Source organism: Corvus kubaryi, unplaced genomic scaffold (assembly GCF_017639235.1).
Source record: "Corvus kubaryi isolate FWS band 111438036 unplaced genomic scaffold, C.kubaryi_AGA036_p1.0 split3-73, whole genome shotgun sequence".
NCBI lineage: Eukaryota > Metazoa > Chordata > Aves > Passeriformes > Corvidae > Corvus > Corvus kubaryi.
In genome coordinates this window covers 29,052,207-29,073,042 of record NW_024582091.1, presented here as the reverse complement: position 1 = coordinate 29,073,042, position 20,836 = coordinate 29,052,207, and positions in this window count along the sequence as shown.

The following is a 20,836-nucleotide window of genomic DNA, read 5'->3' as shown; positions in this document are numbered from 1 at the left end:
ATTGCTTGGCACCACTGAGCAGAGCCTGGCTCCATCCTCTTGGCACCCCCCTTCAGATACTGATGGGCATTGATGATGTCCCCTCTCAGTCATCTGTTCTCAAGACTCAACAGGCCCAATTCTCTCAGGCATTGCTCATAAGAGAGATGTTCTAAGCCCTTTTGTAGCTCTCTGCTGGACCAGCTCTAGGAACTCCATGACTCTCTCGTATTAAGGAGTCCAGAACTGGACACAGCACTCCAGACGTGGCGTCACCAGGGCTGAGGTAGAGGGGCAGGTTCACCTCCCTTGACCTGCTGGGAATGCTCTTCCTAACGCATCCTAGGATCCCATCAGCCTTCTTGGCCCTAAGGACACACTGCTGGCTCATGAACAGCTTGTCCACTGGGATCCACAGGTCCTTCTCCTCAGAGATGATTTCCAGCAGGTCAGCCCCCAGCCTGTACTGGAGCATGGGGTTGTTTTTCCCCAAGTGTAGGACCCTGCATTTGTCTTTGTTGAGTTTCAGACAGTTCTTTGCCGCCCATCTCTCCAACCTGTTGCGGTCCTGTTGAAGGGCTGCACAGCACCCTGGAATATCGGCCATTCCATGTTTGTGTCTTCAGAGAACTTGCTGAGGAGGCATCTCCCCTTCATCCAAGTAATTGATGGAAAAGTTAAATAATACTGGGCCCACTATCGACCCTTGGGGGACACCACCAGTGACAGGCTTCTAACCAGACCTAGATTACGACCCTCTGGAATGTTCTGTTCAGCCAGTTTTCAATGCACCTCACTGTCCACTCAACCAGGCCACGCTTCCTGAGTTTGCCTATGAGGGTGTTGTGACAGACAAAGTCAAAAGCTTTGCTAAAGTTGTCATAGACAATATCCACTGCTCTCCCCTCATCCATCCAGGTAGCTGCCACACCACAGAAGGCAATCGGGTTGGTCAAGCAGGGTTTACCTTTAGTGAATCAGTGCTGACTACTCCTGATCAACTTCTTGTCATCCATATGGATAGAAATGGCCTCTAGAATGAGGTGCTCCATCACCTTTCCAAGCATTGAGGCAAGGCTAATGGGTCAGTAGTTCCCTGGGTCATTCTCCTTGCCCTTTTTGAAGATTGGGATTACATTTTCTTTCTTCCAGTCCTCAAGCACTTCTCCTGAACTCTGTGACTCCTCAAAGATGATTGTGAATGGCCTGGCTATAATCTGCCAGCTCTCTCAGCACTCGTGGATGCATCCCATCAGGTCCCATGGACTTGTGGATATAAAGTTTGCCTAGATGTTCTCTAAACCAATCCTTCTTGACCAAGGGAAAGCCTTCCATCCCATAGTCCTTTACTCTGATTTCCTGGGTCAGAGATGCCTGAGAGCTGGTCTTGCCAGTGAAGATTGATGCATAGAAGTTGTCAGTAACTGCTACTCAGAGTCCTCTTTACCAGGGTCTCCTCTCCATGTAGTTATGGGCCCACATGACTGTTAGTTTCCCAACTAAGATTAATTCTTCCTTAAATACTGTAGCCTCTACATTACATATTTGATTTGAGATGCTAAATAATTTCAAACATAGAGGGTTTAATTGAGTAGGAGAACTTTGTACAATTCTTTTAATGCATTCCTGTTGCTCTTGGGTCTCACTTTTCCCACTTTCTATTACCAGTTGACCTGAGCAGTGTTGGCCCAGCTGCTGTTTCCTGCCACCTCTGAGTTATTTCCTGCTTTCTTTTGTCCTTCCTATAGCAAGAGTTTAATGTAGACTGAGCCTGCTCAGTGAATTAAGCAGCACATTGATTGCGGCTTCCTGAAAGGTTTAAAAATGCCTACCAGTGTTGATGGCCAAACTGTCATTAAGGTGCTCTTATGCAGACATGAAGAGCCTGGTCACACAGAGCTACTCATCTCAGTCTCCACAGTAGTAACAAATGTCATCTATATACAGAAACTACTCACATATCTCTTTTGGCTGACATTATTGACGCTTGTCTTTCTGGATACATATATTGACTAATTGCAACTGCCAATGTTTTAAGAGTCAGATCAAATAATAAAAGCTGATGGTGGCCAAGTGATACTTTAAACTCCCAGGGCCCTTTGAAATATGGGAAAATTATTTCCATTGGTTTGATAGAACAGTGTATTATTGGTTTGATAGAACAGTGTATTATACTTATCATGGAGGCAATGTTTTAAAAGTGTGTTCATTCTTGACATTTGTTCCTGCGAACACGCCATTAACCCTTTCCTGAAAACAGCCCTTCCCTGCATTGTTCCTGACAAAAGGAGCTGGCAAAGTGAAGGAAAGAAAAGCAATTTTAATACAGCACCTGCAATCTGCTATGAATTATTATCATAGTTCAATTCTTGCTTAAATCTTGTGCAGAGTGGAGATCCTTAATCAATTCTTCACGTTGCCCACTTCTCAAGGAACAGTTCCCAAGAGGAGACAAGTTTAGGTTGACCAGGGGAGCAACTTCATGCTCAGAACTGTTGGTGAACCTTTCTAGGACTTTTACTACTCTGTAGATCTGTAATGCTAATGTCATTTTTCTGGTTCTTGAACTCTTCCAAAAACAAATTCAGAGACAGGTAGCTAAACAGTATTTTCAAACAGATTAATAAAATCCTAGAATCATAGAATTTTAAAGGTTGCAAAAGATCATTGAGTCAAATCAAATTGGGATCAGCTGCCTTCCCTTTTAGAACATTACTTTTGGAAAACAAGAACCAATTGCATGGTGAGAGGCGTTGGCTATCCATGAGCTTACTATGGCAATGCAGGCTTTTTTGAGGAATATTAGAGCACTGCATCTTCAGTGTTAGAGAGCAGGTAGAGTTGAATGAAGAAACAATACATTCCAAATTCTGGTGAGCAGGAAGGCGAGCCTAGAGGTGATCATGCCCTTGGGGAGACATGGTGTTTCAGCACCCGTTTTTTCCTTAGACTGCACTCACACACTACATTTTACATCAGCTTTGCCTTTAGATAAGTTTTCTTCTGTTACAATAGTAAGTCAATATTCTGACTACATTGATTTCCTATCCTGCTATTTCAGTAACAGACTCCATGGTTTTCAAATCATAGAATTGAATGGGTTGGGTTGGAAAGGAACTTAAAGATCAATGAGTTCCAACATTCCCAACCCCCCACCACAGGTAGGGGCACGTTGGGCAGTTTTCCCTGTTTATTGTTCATAAGGCCTAAATGGGCCTCAGAAGGCACTGTAACCATCACATCACGCAAACCATGTCTCTTGCTCTAAATGTCCAGGCAATAAAGCCATCTTGTTCAACCTCATGTAACTGCTTTTCAAGAGCAACTGTAAGTTCTTACCCCTTTTGCTGACACAGGCAGAATTAATTAGCACTCACCTGACCTGGTGTAGAAGACACTTCCATTCACTTGACATTTAATAACTTGTTATCCAACACCTTGCTTCTGTCCTCCTAGGCATCCTGTCTATTCTAAGCTTCCTCTATTACTAATGGCATATGCATGCCATGTTCATATAGCCCTCATGTCTAACGCTTTCTCTGCCAGGCCCATGCAGCAGCCCTATTCTTCTCCCCGTCCTCTCTAATATTTGCTAATCTTGACCAGGACTTTTGAGTCACCATGCATGACCTTATTTTCAGCTCTTGCTGCGACAGAGGGTACCTTATGAGATGTTGGGGAAGGAACTATGTTGAGCAACCCTTGTCTTTCTGCGTTCCCCAGACTACAAAGAGTACAAGGCATTTGTTTGTCAGGTAGGCACAGAAATGGGTCCACTGTCACTGTGACACGACTGTCCTTGCCACCACATCACTTTTGATCCACAGGATCGCATCCTGTGAAAGGCAGAGTCTTGGTCTCTGCTTATCAATACAGATATTTTGTTAGCAGAAAAGAGAGATAGTGTGATCTCATTCTTTCTCCAATTAATCTGCAGCAGTAGTTCATTAGTATTACTTTTAAATTTTGTAAACATGAAGAGGGTTTATCCATTTTTAAATCTCTGCCTTCTTTTCTCTGACCACAACACTGGCAGCACTTGGGTTGCTCTTCCAGAAGGGTGAGTAGAGTAGGAAATAGGAGAAAATAGGAGACATGGCTGAGGGGGAGAGGCACTGTGTCTACTCTCATCTGTTTCTGGAGCTCTTTTTGGTCCACTTTGGCTATACCCCCAGGCAGCACTCTCCTTTCTAGCCTGCAGTCCAGGGAGTGCATACTTTATTCCCTGCTGAACCTGTTTAATTGGGGGGGGTCTCCATCTCCCTCTTCACAAGGGATTTGTCTTTTCCTAAAGTGGACAGTCTTTATCCTGAGCTTATCACCTACATATTGCCACTGAGGAATCACCACCAAAATTCAGATCTCATCTTCAGATTTGAGGGTCTTTCTGGAAAAATGTTCTTTCCTCATCTACCTGGTAAACGAAATTATTAAAATCACAAGTACTTTTTATTTGCCCTGCTCTTTCATTAGGCCTCATGTAGGCTCTTCACAGCACCAAGGCTTGCTGCCAAGAGGAGGAGCTGCAGTCCAATTTTGTGCAAATAACTCTGGGCTTACTCTAACAGCACCTTTGTTTTTCAAAAGTGCTCTCTAAGTTGGCAGATGCTATTTAGTTACCCTCCATCAAGCACCTGACTCAGGCTTGCCGCCTGGAAAAAGTAACCTCATGTTAGGCTTTGTGGATTGCCTAAGAACCTGATATTCCTAAACTCCTTCTGCAACCATCTCATGAGATCTCACGGTGGTGATATATAATTATTGCCACATAAAAAGGGAACGCAGAATTGAACACTGCCACGGAGGCCATGCTTCTGAGAGGTGAAAGAGAAGCTAAGGAATGGCACAGTGTCTGTGCTCCCATGTAGATTGCAGAGGACTCTTCCCTCCTATTCATCATGACATAACTTTCCTGTGGGGATTATAGCATTTGTTTACAAGGAAATGTAATAGTAGGAAATTATCTGATGCATTTTGATAAGTCTAAGTGATATCTAGCAGGTGGAAACATGAACTTAAGCCTCCACGTACAAAAACAGAAGTCCCATTCTTGTCTTCTATTGACAACATTTTATTATTTAAATTCTGCAAGGACAACTAGTAGAAATGCCAAATCTAGGCTGGGGCTGAGAAGACATACAGCTGGACAATGGAAGGACAGAATACTTATCCAGCCCAAGAGGGGGAGTAGGCATAATGTGTTAGGGAAAGTTTCAAGAAAAATAAAAAGGAAGAGGAACAGTGATCATGAGACATATGAGGAGAGGAAGGTAGATATATCTGTTCCATCCTGGAAAAGACAAAGATGATGACGCTCAGTGAATTTAGGGAGTGTGGAAGCTGCCTTCTTCATCAATATAAGACATGAAATTACACTTATATTCACAATTCAAAGTTCTTTCATGAAGGACTGTGGCATGCCACCTCCCATACTCAGCACGTCCACATCCAAGAGTCAATATTGGACAGCAGTTATGTTTTGATGCCCTTCTCAGCAATTGTGTTTTGCTTTCAGGCTCTGACTAAAGTTAGGACAGGATGCAGAACACACAAACAGGTGTTTCCAGACCTGGAAGTGGATGACTATGGGACCTTGTTTTGGTTACAACAGATTCAATAGTGGCATCTACAGCATGCTTGGCATCTCAGCATGTTTACTGTTCATGGCATTGAGCACTGACATGTCAGTGAAGCCCAGACAAGGCAGGACCACCTTTTGTTAAACAGACATGTTGGCATACAATGGCTTGCACCTTTCCCTGTTTAACCTCATAAGGGACGCTGACACCGTACATCATCTTGCTTTGTAAATGCAAATGACAAAATTCACTCTCTAATCTGTCTGAACACAAAGCAGAAGTGAGGTCTGCTGGAAACAGTGTAACTCAGCTACATCTTCTTGCTCAAAATGCCAGGAAGAATACTGAATGATTCAGGTGAATCCAGAAAATTAATCAGTGACTGCTTTATGATAGGAAGAGTGCTTCATCTTTAATATTTCTGAAATCCTGCTGCTACATACCTTTATCAGCTTTGGTTTTCATAAATACAGGGTTTACCCCTGCTGCAGACTATCACAAAGTGATCTTTCATATGTGCATTAAAGTCACAAAGCTTGGTGGTGGCATTTTCTGTACTACAAACTAGCAAACTCAGTTATTTCAAGTCCATTTTCGAGATAGATCATGCAAATTCTTTTATTACTTCATATTCAGGCTTAGTTGCAACCCACCACTACAGAATGAGAATTTTTTTGCCCAGATTGGAGCTTCATTTTATATTAAAACTTCAACATTGTAAAATTTAATTGAATCAGTCTTGAAGATAAGTTTGATTAGGCAAACAAAATTCGAGCATGTGAAATAGCAGACTTCTCCATAAGGAATGACATCATGGACTATGCATGATACAGTGGTATGATGGCAATCCCCTTCCCTCCAGACTCACAGTAATAGAGAAAGCTCTTTCCACTGCAGAAGGTGGGGTCAGCTATCTTCCTGAAAGCAATCTGTAGCTAGAGTGCCAGCAAAGAAGTTTCCAATACTCAGTAGTGTTGGTGTGCAACACAAAACCACCATGGGAAAAGCTGGCATCAATCGGGGACTAGAGCTGGTAGTAGGGAAACCACCTGTACCTTCAGAGATACAGGAATGGCAAGAATCCCTTGTGAGCGATGGTCTGTTTGCTTCTGCCTCAGAATTCCCATTAATGTTCCCACAATATTCAAGATCTGAGGTATTCCTTCACATCAAGTTAAATACTGTCTGTAGATTTGGGACTGTCACACATTTTCACATTTAGACAAATGGTTCCATCCCAAATCACATCATAGAACCTGCTCTTCTGGTCTTCAGGCTAACTCTCCATTTTTTAAAATTTTGACCAAACCTGGAAATGTTCTCTCCAAATTAACAAAATTATACAAGCATCCCAGGCTTTGCAAACACATGAACTGTTCTTGTGTAACAGCAAACCATGTTGGGATGTATACAATGTAGAAGTTTTCTTATAAATACAATCATATAGGTTGAAAATACTTAACTAGACATTACAACCCCACTTCTTCAGAGGGATTAGCTTTCTCTCTGCAGACTCTGACTGTATGGCCTGGCATCACATCACAATTTATTCACCCTGTTCACTGTGTTTTAAAGACATAAAATCCTAAGCATATCTTTACTCGAGCATGTGCATAAACCAAACCACAATATGTCTGGCACTGCTCACATAAGGAGAGGCATCTCTTTGTGCTTCCAAAGGGCACCCAATATACTATTGGGTGTGTGTTTCACTGTGAAAGTGAAACTAGACAGAATGCCATTTAAAGAATAAAGTGAGATGACATCACTCCATTTGCCTACTTGAATTAGAAGATTACTCATTGCATCTTTGAGTCTCAGCTGACCCGATTTGGATTTTAACCAACACGTAAACAAGCCCTATTAACAACACTATTCAACACTACTTCTAGCAAGATGCCAATAGGTTTATAGTTAAACAGTATTTCAGACCATCAGCACCCAGTCACTAATTTAAAAACTGACCTTTTCAATTCACCACGTGGATGAGCCTGGGAAGTCAAAGGACAAGGAAAAATCTTATAAAAAAGAAGAAAGACAGCTGCCAAGGGTGCAATTGGATCAACTTCAGAGTAAGTCTGTGGAACAGAGTGGCATTTGCAAAGGCATTGAAGAGCTCTCATGGCATCAGGCTGGTAGTGGTGACAGAGCCATCTGTCCTGTCTTTTTTGCCCTTTCCTGTCTACCATTAATTTTCCACAAAGGCTCCGAGCGACAGTCCCCTCATAGTGACCATACTTGGAAACAAGGTGTATGACAGGCAGGGGGAGAATGGCAATAATCTCTAAGAGCCCCTGTGTTACGGCTTGGGAAAAAATAGCTGAGAGTTTGCAAAGTAGCAAAGAAGAAGTGAAAACCGAGAAGATCTGCTGACAGGAGGATTCGGCAGGCACGCACCCCCTCGTTACACGCGGCGCAGGAGCGGAGGCGTGCGCTCCTTGTGCGCGCACTGCCGGCAGTAAACAAGGGAGTATTTCTGGAGCAGCTGCCTGTGTAAGAGGAGAGGTGCCTGTTGCTGTCCTGCAAAGTTAACACTTTTATAGTAGTATGTATCTCACGCTTCTGAAACCCTCTCATTTCTGGCACTAATCATGCCAGGCCTTCATACAGCAAACTGTTTCTTGGGGTTGAAGCCCATGTTTAAAAATAAGAGGTTTTGCTGAGATGGAGCTATGAAATATAAGATTACATCTCATACTTTTCCTTTTAAAATGAATAACTATCAATGTGGTCTCTACCCCAGTACATGAAGAAACTAATATTGTTTGCTTTATGTTCATATTGGTGGTGTTTTTAGCAGCAGGCAAGTACAGACATGTTTTACAGAGTTTAATTACACAAATTCCAGTTTAGAGGTTTTATGCAAAAATCACTCCTACTTGCCATATATTCAGCTACTCTGGTCATCATTAGAGGGAGTATCTTAAAGTATTGCTACATGCAATGCAATTAACACTTATCCCACATCTATTCTCTCATCCTTTCCTCCAGAAGGATATGTGCGTTTGCGGGTTTTTCTTTTGACATGTTAAGGGCAATATGCAAGCACACACATACACGTACGCACTACACATAACCAAGTGTGTGTTGCAGTGGGGATACTGCAACATGCATATATCAAACCAGGAGTCCCGTGGAAAGGAAATATATATGGACAGACAGATTCTTGATAGCTGTTTCAGAGATGTTTATTTCTCCAGCCGCATGGCCGGAGCTCTGCCCAGGAACTGTTCCAGTCACGGGACCAAGGGTCCTTCTGCCCGCGCAGGGAACACAAACCAACCAATGGGAACGAGGCTGAGCAGGGGCAGGGAAACCCCGTGTCTGTGCCCTCAGGGCCCCTCTCCCAGGGCTACACGGCGGGGGAGAGACCCCAACACCTCACCCGTTTTATTTTAATAAAAGGAGAATGAAAACAACTGGATAAACATAACAAGAACAGTTTCAGAACAAAACAAGCCACCCTCCTGAGTCTTTAAATGTCCAAACAGATTCTCTGGAACATCTTAGGGCTGACAGAAGGGAGACAGAATTCTCTGAGCATGCTTTGTGGGGAAACTGAGGCAGGAGAGGGTTTAACTTCTTCCCTCCCCCTTTTCATCCCCCACTCGGCATTGGAAAGGGATTTTTGGGGAAACAATTGGCAAAAGCATGGTTTTGTGAGGGAAACCATGGATGAAGAAACGGATTGGGAATACACTGGGGGTAATAGGACATAGGGTAAAAGGGAAAGGTGGGATTAGGAAAGGGAGACTGTAGGGGGGACTTACAATGGAGATACTGTCTAACATGACTACGATTTTTTGCATATATACTGCCTTTTACAGGAACACCATCAGGCCCAGTGACCTGCGATGCTTGTAACCCTTTTCTACCTCGTATAATTTTGAATTGCACCACCTCTCCATCTCCCAAGCTTGGGATGTATTTTTCAGGGTTATTCTTTTTAATAGCAGTTCTATGCACGAATATGTCTTGCTGGTTGTCACACCTTGTTATAAAACCATAATTTTGCTTAACATTATACCATTTTACTATCCCTAAGGTCTTAGTTACTATGATCTTTTTCCGAGTGGCTGCTGTTTTCTGTCTCTCTGCGTCTTTGCTCTCTCCTTTGGTCGCTCCCGTGTTGGAATTGTCAGGGCTGCTCGTGCCTGCGCGCTCTTCCCGGGGTCGCGTTCGGGGCTGCGTGGGCCGGGCCGGGCCGCGCCGCTCAGTTCTCCGTGCGTCGCCTCCTCTGGTCGCAGCTTCGCTGCCGCTGCCAGGCGCTGCACCCACGTCTCGGCCGGGCCCCCGGGCGACGACTCCCCCGCGCCCTGCTCCAGCGCGTGTTTCGGTTCGGCGCGGCTCCGTCTCGGTCGGGCATTCCCGGGGCTCGCTCCACCACACGCTGCACGCGGCCGGGCAGGCACCGCCAGGTCCCGCCGCTCCTCGCTCCGCCACCGACACTGCGGCTCGCGTGGCTCCGCCCGCGCGCGGGAACTGCCTCGCTGCTGCTCGGAGAGCGCTCGGTGCACGTGGCCTGGGCCGCACGGTCCCTGAGCCAGGCTTCCCTTCGCCAGGACACAGCTGACATTGCTCAACAGTCTCAGTAACTAAATAATATTCACGAAAATATTCTTCCATCGGCATATATTTTGACTCCAGTATTAACTGTGTCCAAACGGTTTTCCAAAAGCCCTTGGTAAGAATTAAATCCCAAGAAACATAGAAAAAGTTCTTAAACAACCATGCCAGGAAGTGTTTCAGTTCTTTTTGAGCTTGAATCAAGCTAAAATTTACAAATCGTTGTTCAAGAATCATTTTAAGTTTAAGATAAATGTCCATATGCGGCTCGGAGAGCCAAGAGTCTTCCCACTGTTCCTCCATAGTTTAGATACGGAATAACAAAGCAAAACCAAGAAGAGGAATCCAAAGTTTCCAGGGTTTACTCACACAAATCAGTCGCTTAGGGATCGGGGATCGTTCTGCCCGCATTCTCCACCATTTGTTGCAGTGGGGATACTGCAACACGCATATATCAAACCAGGAGTCCCGTGGAAAGGAAATATATATGGACAGACAGATTCTTGATAGCTGTTTCAGAGATGTTTATTTCTCCAGCCGCATGGCCGGAGCTCTGCCCAGGAACTGTTCCAGTCACAGGACCAAGGGTCCTTCTGCCCGCGCAGGGAACACAAACCAACCAATGGGAACGAGGCTGAGCAGGGGCAGGGAAACCCTGTGTCTGTGCCCTCAGGGCCCCTCTCCCAGGGCTACACGGCAGGGGAGAGACCCCAACAAGTGTGTATGAAGTGAGCTGTGTACTCAGAGCAGAGACTATTCTCTTTGGCGTTGGTTGGCAATTACTGAGGGAAGTTGCACAGTCTGGTTTCTGTGGAAGATCTCACTCCTGTTACTGCTCAGACTCTTCCCATATCCAAAGACTGACTCCTGCAGTCTCTGCCATTAGGCTTTCTCCAAACCGGTCTAAGACAGACATACCTTACTGACTCTTGAAGATTTTGACCCCATGACTTATTGTGTGTGACTTATCCACAGACAGGGTGAGAACTGGCTGTTTAATAGGACTGTGACTGTACCCAATGATGGGTACTTCCCCAGTCCTTATTGCCATTCCAAGGTACTGTTCTCAGCACCCAGTAGGATAACTGATCTCATATGATGATCTCACTTTTTTATTTCACATTATTTCTGTTACTAGCAATTTTGCAGAACACAGGGACCTGCCTCCAAGTGATTTGTGTAGCTATTTCTGACAACAGATAAGGCCTAGTTCCTCTTGGAATCAGTGACTTAAGTCTTGTTTTCCTCCTTTCTATCAAGAAAAGGAGGATAATTTCTATGTTATATTATCCTTGCAATGGCTGTTTTTCTTACAGAACAGGAATATTTGATTCCTCTCTCATTTCAACTTCTCAGATAGCCTCTGTTTAATGAAATAGGACATTATCACCCTCTTACATACATGGTTAAACCAAGAGGTCAAAACAGCTTATTTGTTCAGCAGCTTATTGCATGTATTTTTTTGATGCCCTGGGTAATTTCTTCTGGCTTGCAGTTAGAGTTGGAGGTGCAAAGTTTCTGGAAGTTTTGAAGCCCCAGGAAGTAGCATTCATCCACAAGGATTTTCAGGTTTTCTTGCAGTTATTTATGTTCTAATAACTGAAGGTTGAAATACCAGTGTGGGCTACTTACTTGTAACCAAAAGAAAATTTTTTTAACTTTGAGAATGTGAATTACACTGTTTAGTTAGAAGAACAAGCCTATGTTTCTACTGGAAATAATGGAAATACAAGTGCTTAATCCTGGCTGGTTTAAGAGATGAAACTTTGCAAGAATAGTAATCTCTTTAACGTGCTTTTCTAACTACATCACCCCTTCCTAAGAACATTGTGTTTGTATATTTGTTCTTTGGGTTTAAATAATGAAAATTGATCTAATATCTAATACTCAGCTTTACTTCATGAACATGTATGTGGAGATATTTTTGTATTGTTAACACTACACTATAGTGTATTTGACACTACACTATAGCCATTTGACCTAAGGAATAGAGGAATTTTAATAACTCAAAACTGCAAGTTTTTCAGTGGAGTAACATCACATGGAAGGCTTAATTTTTATAGATAGATTATTGATTGCTTGATGTTCAGCAGATACATCCTTTAAGATAAAGGCACTAGAGGTTCTCTTACTGTTTCTCCCAAGAGAAATTACCTTTTCTATGTGGAAAATGTTTCTGTTAAATTTTTTCAAAGCTTTCAATTTTTTTTTTTGCAGATATTCACAGAAAAAAAGTAAAGGTGAACAAACCAGCTTTTTTTTTCCTGTAGTTTCTAGGTTTCCTCCCAGACCCTCAGAACTTTAGGCAGCCTACAGGGCCCAGCAGTAGTGCCAACACCTCTGTGAACTTATTGCCAGAGAGGATGTCACTGGATGGAACATGTGGCAGCTATAAGAGAAGGAGAAGACCAGTGGTGTTGCTTTGCCTCTTCCCCTTCACTCTCCTGAAAGCTACTGTACCCTGTACTCCTGTACCCTGAAGAAATTGTGACTGTGCTTGGCTAATATTCAGGATTCACTCAGGTGAGAGATTTTTTTGCATGACCTTTATTCTTTTGAACCTGCTCGAAGTTTAGGTCTGAATTCAAGCTTTGGGAGAGTTGAGATGTGCAGTTTTCTTCACAGCTGATATCTAGGGGTGCCAGTGACTGGATAGCTTTGTAGGTAGCCTTCAATGGAGATAATTAAATTGCAGATGACTGCTCTGCCTGTGCTAAGATAGGCTCTGCTTTGAACCACCTTCTAATTTTTTTTACAGATGTGTGAGAGAAGTTCAGGCTGGAATCAGATCTGAATAATGTGCTTGCTGCTGATTCTAGGCCAGAGTTGGTGCTAAGGCAAACAAGGTGTCTGAATGCACAGAACTGGCCAGAAAGATGCAGGCAGGTTTTGGTTTTATGGTCATATGGGCAAACATAGGCACGTTGGTCCTCATGTTCTGGACTATGTGTTGGCCATCAGCTGGAGTAAATCACCTAGGTTTCTGAAAGGATTCTTGATGTTCTAGAGAATCCGAATTCTTTTGAGTGACTCTCACCAAAGATGGAATGTGAATGCTCAGAGGAAATCTCTAAAGCATGCTCTCTGGAGAGCATGATATTTGGATTAACTCCTCACCAAAACGGCCCACTGAAATCAAAGACATGGAGAGTTCACGGAGTTCCTGTGGCAAAACTCCTCACATGACTTTTGTCAAACTGAGAGTTTGAGAGAGTTTTGATCGAAAGAGTGTTTGTAAAATTAATTCCTTAAACATTTTCCCTCAGATAGATATGTGTGAGGGAATACTGTTTCTTGATTGTAATCTCCAGGACTTTATTCTTTTGGTAGAATTAGAGCAGCAGATTAGACTAAGGATGGTGGAAGTGCACAGTGAGAGGGTGAAGGTGCATTTGCATAAAATGAACGTAAACCTCTGGTCAGGGCTATCCATGTTCATACCATGTTCACTTCCTGAGCTGGCTGTTCAGTCAGAGGCAGCTTGAAGCACCTATATGGCTTGACACACCAAGAATATATAACACATGCAGGACCATAGCCCAGTAACTCTCATGTACAAGTGAACTGAAAAGAGGGTGGATACAGTGATGCACAAATAGAAGCTCATGAACACATTGCTTCATGGTTATGTAATGGAATTGGTAGCTGTCTATAATTGTCCAGCCGGACTACTTAAATGAACTGAATAATTAATTGAACCTATCTCATGTTATAAACCTTTTTCATCTGGACTTTTTATTATTTCAGTCTTTTCATTGCATCCCTGTAATGTCATTGTGGCCAATTTTAGCTGCATTTTCCCCTTGAAAATATTTACCAACACGGTGCCCTCAGCCTCTTGTAGTACAGGAAGTTGGGGCTGCAGGGTGTCTCTCCAGGCTGAATGCTTTCCTGTCAATGATATCAAATTATAAGTAGCTGCACTAATCTGCCTATCATCAGAAATAGCCACAGAAAAATGCACAAATGTAAACATAAAAGGGACTCTCATAATTTACATACTTGTCATAGTTCACTATAGATCAATGTAAATACCAGAGGGCTTGTTCTTATTGACACAACCTGGAGGCTAGCTTTGCCTGTTGACATCTTATCTTCTCACAAGATACTGTATATTAGAAAAGTTAATTGACTAATCATTTTCATCACTGGAAGTATAAGTAAATAATTCCATCTATTTCTACCTAGGCTTCTGTTTACGGTCCGAGGGTGCCAAGCATTCAGACTAAATGAAAATATACCCTCTAGTAACCATGCACGGCATCCCCCATAACAAGCTGCAGAAACTCTCTGAAGCATTGCTGTTATGTTGTGGGGAATCCTGAGAATCTTAGGCTTAACTCACCATGCTGGCCAGCCTCCTGCAGGGGCGGCTAGGAGGAGGCTGGGACAGCAGGGGGATGAATCTGAGCAGACCCGTGCTAGACCACCATCATCTGTCATTTTTAGGGAAAGGAGGCAGGTCTGAAAGTAATTAGTTATTGGTGTCTGGGAATGTGCATGAGACAACGTGGGAACACGTGCTTCAGCTAGAGGAGAGGAGCTGGAGGGCTATCTAATAGCTGATGTTTTACATTTTTTGACTATCCCTGCACAATCAGCCATAACCATTTTGTTTCTTTATGATAAAAGAAACCAGTTCCCCTTCTCCCTCTGTTGTAGGGAAAGAAAATTTTCTGCAGCTTCTTCCTTGTATACCTTTGCCATCTGGTGAATTAAAGAAAAATTGACTGTGAGCTAGACTTTGCAGTACTTATGCATTTGGTGACAAGACTTCAGTGGGGGTGAAATTTAGTAGTCCTGAACTTTTGCTGTAATTGTGATGAAGATTTTCTAGGTGATGCAGAGACAAGTTATTAAGCCACTAGCTCTTCATCTGTCCCACAGGAACACAGGACCATTTTTTTCCTTTGCAACTGTACCTCAGAATTAGTTAGAGAATATTTAATATTTCCAGAGTGCCCATATAGCATGTTGTGTTCTGTTTCTCTCCTTGTGCAAAATTTAACTTTGTCTAGAGAAGTGTCTCTGGTTTTCTTTGGACATTGTGCATCTAAAAAATACAGCCTGGACACTGTCACTGATTCCTATCATGCTGACTCCTTTCTATGACTTGCTCCAGAAACTTTTCCCTTTACTCCTCTCCCTCCCATTTAGAGGAGAGTGGGGTCCTGTGCTGGCCTATGTGTTTTCCTGCTTACCTTTGTCCTGGCTTTCCGATGTGACTTCCATCAAGGATATCACTTTATGCTGAGGACTTTTGCCATGCATAACCACCTGGGTTGAGAGCACTGACTCATTTTCCCTTCGGGGCTGCAGCCCAGAGAGGCAAGGACTGGTTACTGCCGCCAAAGTTGACCTCACTTACTCCTGGGATTTACAGGTGAAAGGCTTCCACGGAAATGCTGAGACCAGGATGGTTTATTCCCTGTCAGACTGTGCCAGTCTGGCTGCCCTCAGCAGCTTTGGCCTCATGTGTTAACCAAACTGAACCCTATCTTTTCATTAGGTCACAAGAAGTGATGGCAGCTAATTACCTCTGCATGAAATGAACAGGTATTTTAAATTTAAAAATCTGAATGGCAATTGAGAAAAGAGCCTAACCATATGCTTAAGTATTGCTATATTCACCTGCATTTAAGGAAGGGGTCTTGAATAGGAAAGGGACCTGAACACTTAGTTAAATGTTTTTAGTAATGAAGATTGTAGTGCACAGAGCCAGGGAATGTGCAACTTTGTGCCCTTATTTGAATGGTGCAAAACATTTTAAATGTTTAAAATGTATTTCACAAAAAAAAAAAAAAAGCCACTTACACTTTAATTTAAAGAAATAATTAGTACTTCCATATATGTTATTTCACATCTATAGCTATTCCTGTTTCCAAAAAGCTGTCATATTAATTCCCCAAATGAAATTTTATTAACATCTTTATGTGTTTATCCTATGGATGGTACTAATTTGTGAGACCTTCACTACTGGTCTTCTCATTGTAACATGCAAAAAACCTTTTATGTGGCTATATCCAAACACAATCTTGTATGCAAGTCATATTTGTTTCGGATCAAGTCGTCCTCTGAGGAGCAGAGTGGCGTAAAAGGTACAGGGGAGGGAGTTAAATGGAACACTTAATAGGAACTCATCTAGCAACTGGAACTAATGGCAACAGACAGGGTTAGGAAACATGAGCCTACAAGATCTCCACTGAAAGGTATTCATTCCAATTTGTCCTCCCAAGCCTTATTTCCCAGAGATGTATGGTATGGTTCTTTTTCCTTTTTTAAATCAATTCACTTGTTTATGAGAAAGAGCAGTACCACAGTCATTTCTTTGTAAAGGTATTTATTGAAATCCCAGAAAGATTTCCAAATAGAGTGTTTCTAACAGCACTTTAGGCTGCCGACTTTCTGAGGCTTTTTGCTACCCAATGCAGTGAATGGATCTCTACCCTTGATTTGATTCCCACAGAAAACAAAACAACTTTTGCTTATGTTTCCTCAATGAAAAGAATTTGAATTAAAGAAGTTTGTTGCATTAGAATTGGTAACAGTTTACACAATCCTTAGGGATATTGGAGGTGTTAAAGAGTAACACCACCTTGGGCAAACCTTTCTGTAAAAGGACTGCACAGATTACTGCAGTTAACGAAACAGAGGATATTTTAATGAAGGAAAATATCTGCACATGAGCATGCACTGCAGGTTTCTAATTCTGAACTAATTCTGTATTGGACATTAAACACTGTACTATATGAACACTTTGAACATCTGAACATCTATGAGCATCTGAACTAGGAACATCCGAACACTTTATGTATTGGGGAAATTAGGTAAAAACACTTCTGTATGTTCTTCCTGGTCAAAATTAAAATTATGAGATTGGTGCAATCAGCCACCTCTAATAATTGGAAATAAGCTTTATTACTTTGTTAGTACCAGTGTAACTTTTTGTCAAGCTCAGTGTGAACACCCACTGCAACTCTGCCAGCCTAATTCAGGTGTCTGGCTCCAGACACAGAGGACCCTGAATGTACTGAAAGGGACAAGGTGGCCTCAGAAAGCAGACAGGACAGAGGAATTCCCTGGGCTGGCAAAAAGAAAATCTTTTTACTTTAGTGTGCTGGAGAAAAAGGAGAAGGAATGGGGGAAAAAAAAAGAGAGTCCATTGGTGCAGCCATGAATAACTGCAAACTTTTATGAGTGAAGACTACAGAGAAATGCAGTTTCCTGGGATGCCATGAGGGTTTAGTGAATCCCACACTCACCTGTGAGTAATGAGGCATTCCAGGCCATCTGCTTTGCATCAGATGTATTATTTTCTTGGCCACCCAACTGGCTGGAAGATGTCTGTCACAGTAGTGAGAAATATTCTGGACCTAGTTTGGTGAACAGCACCTTTGATATTTATGTTGTTTCCTTCTCCTCATAATAATCTGAGCTGAAAATAACCGTGATTGCAATAAGGGGAAAAAAAGAAAGAGTCGGGAAAAAATATTATAGGCCAGCAAAGGAATTCTCATAATGGAAAGCACTTCCATAAAATTCTTCTTTAGTGACTAAGTTGCTTCAGTGACTACATGAGCAATCAGGGAACTGTATATACTGAGAAGTCTTAAATGCAAACTGGGAGCATTACTAGGGAAGCTGGAGCTGTGATTCCAAGTAGAACACTTGCAGCCTGTGCTGGGTTCAAACCCAGCGTTACTGTTTCATTAACTGCATTCATAGCAAGGAAAGATGTTCAAGAACAAGTAGGGAAATTTCCTTCAAATCAGTACCACTGTTCTCATCTCTTCACTGATGTTGCCAGTCAATTAGACATGGAAGGAAAAATAAGCATGGACTTCTGTATGTTTTCACTTTTGTGCAACAGGTTTTAATCAACGCACCCACAGTGTATAAACATTATGTCAGCATGTAATTAGAAAATGGCAGACATGTAGAATAATTCAGATGCTCTTCTACCTGACATAGTCTTGGAATTATATCAGTGTTTCCATCAAACAACATTTTACTTCTCTGATCATCTTTGCTTGGAAATAGTGTGCCCTTCCAAAATTAAATCTCTTGCTCTTTGAGTAGTCAATATATATTATTGATAAAAATAGAAAGAGATGGAATTTTGTGCAAAATTTGGTATAAACTTAACAAGTGTGTCAGGATCATAGCAACAGCTTTTCTGTGACTGCAACAATACATGTGCTGCATAGAATTAATTATCAAGAAGTGAACCGTGTGGCTGATGTCAGCCTGGAAATAGCTAATCAAGATGTCTGCTGGTAGGTTACCTTCGAACATGTAACCTACTTAACCTGTAACATAACTGTGAAGCTTCAAGTGGCTTCCCAGCAACTCTGGCTATTGTTTGGAGTTTTTTTATGTTTAGGTAGTCTGGTACAAAACTCCAATATGCAATGTTTTCACCTGCCTGGATGTTTTATTGTTGACTCATAACTGTGACCAGATTTAGCAAAAATGAGCTAGTATTTGTATGGTTTTTTAGCGAATTTGCCCAGAACTCATTTTTGGCCATTTAAGAAAGCAGTCCAAACCAAATTTCACATCCCTGCCACCCTTCTCCCTGGACATGAGGTAAAGAAGTACCGGAAGCACCAAATTCAGTCCTTCTCTACTTAAGGACTTAACAGTTAAATTATGGAGCTGTGCCTGGAGAGACTCTGTGTCCCCACTCTCCCAGGGTTGCTTTCCTGGCTGTGGATCCTTGTATGTTGTATGTGACCTTGTATGTTTTCAGCAAAAGTGATTTTGAAAGATTTTCCCTACTCACAAAATTCTAAATAGTTATTTTCACCTTTTGCTAAGAAATTTAGCAGCACAAGTCTAGATAGGTTCAAGGATATTTGTCCTTCTACTTTAATTAAGAATATAGAATCTGTTAGGTGCACATACATGGGAAAACTACACAGCCAGATGTAAGCCAAATATTGGAATTTAAAAAACATTAATATTGTTTTTATCCAATACTTGGAAGGTTAATACCAGACCAGTCAGATGGTATTCTTAACAGTCAGATGGATATTATCTAGAGAAGTCACTTATGCTTGGTAAAAGATTCTCATGGAGCCTTGGACTAATAGGTATTAAGTACAAGGTTTGACCTTCCTGTGCCTAGACTGTCATCACCACCAAATGTGTCAGTAACTTGAAGAGCCAAGACTAACATACTCTGTATATCTTGTTTAATTGTTTCTTGCTTCAGGGACAAAAACACCTACCAGGGTTATTTCAGCTGAGCTATCAAAGCCCAGCTTAGTTTGCTTTCTCTGAATGTAACACATGCAGATCAAGCAACTAAAAGATCATTTGAAAAATATATATTTCTGGGACAGATACTATGCAAAGTATCTGCTGATAGGGCTAAATTGGCCAATTACAGTTATCTCGGAGTTTATGTTGTCTTCACCTTGAAGACTCTACTATTGATCTCTGGCAGCCTACAATAGCTCTTTAACATGCTTAGGAATGCCATTTTTACAGGGTCATTTTTCCCCCAATTACTTATACAGAAATTATAATCATTTGGCTGGTCAACATTAGTCTCAGTTGTGTTGCAGCAGAGAAAAAACCAAAGAGGGTTGCTTCAACTTAGAACACAGCACCGTGGCTTCATCAAATCTCATCATCAGTACACTGATTAAGAAAGGATCTATTATATCGGAAAGGTGTTTACAGTCAAAATGAATGAAACAGGATATGGATAATTGGGATGGCCATATTACTGGAAAAGAAACAGGGAACAAGCTCCTAATTCCATTTGAAGATAATTAGGTGGCCTGTCACTTTAATAAGATGTTTTGGCTCAAAGAATCTGCTTTGTTGAGGGTATTTCTTCTTTAATTGGCCTGTCAATTACAATTTGTCATGAAATGCTGCAAACTCTTTAGTGCCTGTTTTCAGTCTGTCTTATAAAATGGCTGCCAGAAAAGAAAAAGAAAAAAAAGGGCATTAAAATACATACTGGTTGTTATTCCCCTGGTTCATTTTAAATATTTTTGCTATTCACTTCAATGCCTTCAGGGCTGAGCTACTGAAAAGACATGAGTTATGCTCATGATGCAAGTTGCAATGGAAAAATCAGATTTAAACTGAACACGGTACAGGGTACACAGTGCTGCCCTTTCCTGGGGTGACAAGTTGAGAATGCTAAAGCTGAACGAGCGAAGCAGCAGAATAGGTGTCTTACTGGAACAAGATATTTTTGATATCTTCAAGGCTTAGTTGAGAAATTGAAAATTAACAAGTACTTTTTAGAAGGAGCATGGAAATAATCAAGCATGAAATAGCAATCTATTGACCTCTGGTAACACGATGTCTTGATTTAGAAAACTGCCTTACAAGCCTGACAAACAACCTAATGCCAACGATACTGGACTTTTTATGGTAGTTCGCTAGTTACCCAGATGAGGAACGGTCACCATGTGACAAACCATTAACAGCTGACTCAAAGGCATGCTTGGTCAAAGCAAAAGCAAGTGTTTTCCATGTTGTAATTACTTGTTTCTCTTTTCCTGGCTGAGAAAAACAGTTTGGCTGAATACAAGGGTGTTGTAAGCTCTCCCTGAGGGATAGTTTTCCTTTAGGAAGCATAGACTAAGAAGAGTTTGCTGTCAACTTATACTGTTGACAAAAGCAATAGTGTTAACCAGTACAGGAATTTAATTTTTGTGTTCCTGAGCATGTGGCATCTGTATTCT